This window comes from Taeniopygia guttata, chromosome 37, assembly GCF_048771995.1.
Source record: "Taeniopygia guttata chromosome 37, bTaeGut7.mat, whole genome shotgun sequence".
In the NCBI taxonomy this organism is placed as follows: Eukaryota; Metazoa; Chordata; class Aves; order Passeriformes; family Estrildidae; genus Taeniopygia; species Taeniopygia guttata.
The window spans coordinates 5,448,238-5,453,237 of record NC_133062.1 but is presented as its reverse complement, the minus strand read 5'-3'; positions in this window follow the sequence as shown (position 1 = coordinate 5,453,237).

Here is a 5,000-nt window from a genome sequence, read left to right as displayed (position 1 = left end):
CCGCGTCCGAGCGTGCGAGGAAACGGTGCCGCCACCGGCTCTCGCCCGGCCTCGCGGCGCGGGCTTCGGTCTCCCTCTGTGTCTCTCGCCTTCGGAAAAGCCGGGGTAGGTCACCGATTAAGAGGAAAAAAAAAAAAAAAAAAAAAAAAAAAAAAAGGCACATGGGCGCGCGGACACCACAAGGACCCGTGCTAGCCACGGGGGCCGTGGGCCCGGGGCGGGGGGCGAGGCGCACGCGGCCTCTCTCGCTGCCCTCCCCGCTTCGGAACCCGCCGGCATCGGCTCGGCTCGGGGCTCGCTCAGCCCCCCACTTCTTTGCCACACAACCTCGGCTTTCGTGGGCCCGCACGCTTCTCCGTGCCGCGGCTTAGGGCCGCAAGAGGAAAAGGCCATCGGAGGCCGGGCGGGCGGGGCGCCCCCACAGCACCCGCGCGCACGCCTTCAAAAAGAGCAACGGACCCGGGGGGGGCCGGGCAAGCCAGCCCCACCCCGGCAGAAGCGGGCTCGGTCGCCACGACCGAGGAAGGGCGAGGCGCCGCCGCCTACGCCCGCGACCTTCCGGGAGTGCTCTCTGCCGGGGCTCCGGTCCGTGCTGGTGGGAAAAAAAGGCTGCCCGCCGCGAGGCGGGTCCCCAGCTTAAGGCCGAGGAAGGGGGACGACTTCAACAAGAGGCGCCGCTGGCACGGGGTGCCGCCACCCCGGCGCCACGGCTGGATCGGGCGACCGCCGTCACCGAGCCCCCCCCCCTGTCTCCGGCCACACGGCGAAGGCCGGGGCCAGGCCGCGGGTGCCCCGCCGCTGCCCTTCCGACACGGACACGCTGGCAAACGAGGTCGGGAGCGGGGGAACCGGGCACCGCCACCGCGGCGGGCCGACCGGGCCTTGCTCGGGGTTTGGGGGCTCTCGGGCAAGGGCCGGGGAAAAACCCCGGCCGCGTCGACCCCCGGCTGCCGGCCACCGGGCGACCAAGACCGGCAGCCGAAAATAAACACCCGCGCCCGGCGGGCCCCGGCTTAAGGCCAGGCAGAAAAGGGACGAGGCGCCGCCGCACCTCGCCCCGCCAGCCCATCGTGTCCCAGGGGGGCCGCCCCCCCTTGCAAACCGGGCCGGCGGCGGCCGACCGGAGCGGAACGCCACACTCGAGCCCGCCCGCGGCGGGGGCTGTCTCTCTCTGCAACCTTCGCTGCGCTCAGCAAGCGGCTTCTCGACACGCTCTTTCGGCCTTTCGCTTCGTCTCTCTCGCGGCCCTCGCTCTGGCTTTCTCGGCCTCGTCATTTCTCGCTGGCCTCTCGGGTCGGATATTCCTCGAAACTGCCCTGGGGGGGGGGGCAGGACGGGGCACCGGGACCAAGCCCCCGCGGCTCACCCGGTGCAGGCGGCACTCGCTTCGCCCCGACGACCGCGCGCGACGCGGCCGCCCTATCCTCCGCCTCGGACACAGGCGCCCTCGTGGAACCTGCGGGGATGCGGCCCGTCACCTCGCTCCCAATATACGTACAGACGAGTCCAAGGCCGCCGGCGCCTCCAAGGGGACCGCTGGCGCTCGACCGGGAAGCTGCGCCACCGCAGGCCGCCCTCTACGTCGACGTAGCCGGAGGCGGCTGGAAACAGCGACCCCTTGGCGAACTTCCGGCGCCGGCCGGGACAACAGGTCTACCCGGCAGTTCGGACAGCAGGTCTACCCGGCAGTTCGGACAACAGGTCTACCCGGCAGTTCGGACACCAGGTCTACGCCGGAGTCCGGACACCAGGTCTACCCCGGAACACGGGTCTACCCCGAGATTCGGACAACGGGTCTACCCCGCGGTTCGGACAGCAGGTCTACCCCGTATTTCGGACAGCAGGTCTACCCCGAGATTCGGACAACAGGTCTACCCGATAGCAGGGACAACAGGTCTACCCCGGAGTTCGGACAACAGGTCTACCCCGCAGTCCGGACAACAGGTCTACCCCGTAGTTCGGACAGCAGGTCTACCCCGCGGTTCGGACAAGAGGTCTACCCCGGAGTTTGGACAGCAGGTCTACCCCCGATTTCGGACAGCAGGTCTACCCCGGATTTCGGACAGCAGGTCTACCCCGCAGTCCGGACAACAGGTCTACCCCGTAGTTCGGACACCAGGTCTACCCCGCGGTTCGGACAAGAGGTCTACCCCGGAGTTTGGACAGCAGGTCTACCCCCGATTTCGGACAGCAGGTCTACCCCGGATTTCGGACAGCAGGTCTACCCCGCGGTTCGGACAAGAGGTCTACCCCGAGATTCGGAACACAGGTCTACCCGCCAGCTAGGACAAGAGGTCTACCCCGGCGTTCGGACAACAGGTCTACCCGGCAGTTCGGACAGCAGGTCTACCCCGGAGTTCGGACACCAGGTCTACCCCGAGATTCGGACAAGAGGTCTACCCCGGAGTATGGACAGCAGGTCTACCCCGGAGGCCGGACAGCAGGTCTACCCCGCAGTCCGGACAACAGGTCTACCCCGAGATTCGGACAAGAGGTCTACCCGCCAGCAGGGACAGCAGGTCTACCCCGGAGTCCGGACAGCAGGTCTACCCCGGAGGCCGGACAAGAGGTCTACCCCGCAGTCCGGACAACGGGTCTACCACGGATCCCGGACCAAAGGTCTACCCCGGCGCCCGGACCAAAAGGTCTAAGGTGGCGCACGGGCAACGGGTCCAGCCCGGCGACCGGAGAAAACGGTCTACCCCGGCGCCCGGGCAAATGGTCTTCCCCGGCGCCCGGAGAAGAGGTCTACCCCGGCGCCCGGAGAAAAAGGTCTACCCCCGCGCCCGGAGAAGAGCCCTAGCCCGGGTGCCGGACAACAGGTCTAGCCCGGGTCCCTGGAAACAGGCCTAGCCCGGCGCCCGGAGAAAAAGGTCTAGCCCGGCGCCCAGACCGAAGGTCTAGCCCCGCGCCCGGAGAAGAGCCCTAGCCCGGGTGCCGGACAACAGGTCTAGCCCGGGTCCCTGGAAACAGGCCTAGCCCGGCGCCCGGAGAAAAAGGTCTAGCCCGGCGCCCAGACCGAAGGTCTAGCCCGGCGCCCGGAGAAGAGCTCTAGCCCGGGTGCCGGACGACAGGTCTACCCCGGGTCCCTGGAAACAGGTCTAGCCCGGCGCCCGGACAAGAGGTCTATGCCGGCGGTCGGACAACAGGTCTACCCCGGAGGCCGGACAACAGGTCTACCCCGGAGTTCGGACAAAAGGTCTACCCCGGAGGCCGGACAAAAGGTCTAAGCTGGCGCCGTTCGGACAACAGGTCAACCTCGGGGCCGGGAACACAGGTCTGCCCCCGGCGCCCGGAACACGAGGTCTGCCCCCGGGGCCACGGGGCCACAGCATCCCAGCGGGGCCAGCGTGCAAGGGAAGCGCGGCGGCGGCGGCCCCCGATGCGACTCGGGCGGTCGCTTCTGGGCCGTTCCTGGGCTGCTTCTTTCACGGTCCGCAGAGCCCTTCGGCCCTCGGCAGGGGTCTGGGGGGGGCCGCGGGGGGCTCGGCGTCGAGGTGCCCGGCGCCAGCACGGAGGCGCCGGCCCACGGCCCTCGCTCACAGAGAGAAAGAGAGAGAGGTACAGAGAGAGAGGGAGAGAGACAGGGACACGCACGCCCGCTCCGCACACTCACAATCCGACGCCACCCCCTCAGAGCACCCCCCCGCCCCCAACCCCGTCCCGCCGCTCCTGCACGCACTCTGGCGTGGCCTCTCTCCCCGTCCCTGCCCCCTGCCCCTGCCCTGTCTGCGGCAGCCGCCCGCCCATCGACGGTTGGGGGCGCCCCGCCCTGCCCCGTCAGACTCCCCGGCGCCGCCCGCAGCCTTTACCCTCAAGTCCCCCGCCCGCTCTCTGCTCGGCCGCTTGGCACGTCTGCAGCGGCGGCAGGGCCGGGAGCCGGCCCACATCGAGGCAGGCGGGGCCTTCGGCCGGCAGGGCCAGAGCCCGCGGCAGAGGCGGCAGCCCCTTTTCCGAGAAGCCTTCTCTTCGGCTCTCGCCCGGCCTTCCTGCTTTGACGGCCTACCTTCCTTGGCGCTCCGGCCCGGCCCGGCCCGGCCCCGTCCCAGCCCGGGGCAGGACGGCCGAAGGAAGCGAGGGACGCAGAAAGGGAGGCAGGAGCCGGGCTGCCGTGGCTTTGGGCACAAAGGAGGAGGCGGGAGCGCCGCCGGCTCCTACCGGCCGGCTCCTTCCCTCTCTAGCCCGGCGCCCGGCGGCCAGAGGGTCGGTCGTGCGCGGGACAACAGGTCTACCCGGGCTCCAGAGGAACAGGTCTGCCCCGCCGGCCGGGCAGCCGGAGGCCGGGGCCGGAGGAGGACGACAGGGCCTAGCCCGCGGCTTGGCTGCAACAGGTCTACCCCGGGCGGCGGCGGCGGGACGCCGGGTCTTCCCCGCGGCTTGGCTGCAACAGGTCTACCCCGGGCGGCGGCGGGACGCCGGGTCTCTACCTCGGGTGCAGGACGCCGGGTCTTCCCCGGGGCTTGGCTGCAACAGGTCTACCCCGGGCGGCGGCGGCGGGACGCCGGGTCTAGCCCGCGGCTTGGCTGCAACAGGTCTACCCCGGGCGGCGGCGGCGGGACGCCGGGTCTAGCCCGCGGCTTGGCTGCAACAGGTCTACCCCGGGCGGCGGCGGGACGCCGGGTCTTCCCCGCGGCTTGGGTGCAACAGGTCTACCCCGGGCGGCGGCGGGACGCCGGGTCTTCCCCGCGGCTTGGCTGCAACAGGTCTACCCCGGGCGGCGGCGGGACGCCGGGTCTCTACCTCGGGTGCAGGACGCCGGGTCTTCCCCGGGGCTTGGCTGCAACAGGTCTACCCCGGGCGGCGGCGGCGGGACGCCGGGTCTAGCCCGCGGCTTGGCTGCAACAGGTCTACCCCGGGCGGCGGCAGGACAAATGGTCTACCCCGGTGCCGGGCGGCCGAAAGCCTAAGTCCGCCGCCAGGTTATCAGGTCTACCTGGCATCCAGTCGTGCCGGCCTCCTCCGGCGCTCGGCCTCGCCAGGAGCACGTCCGGCGACCGGGA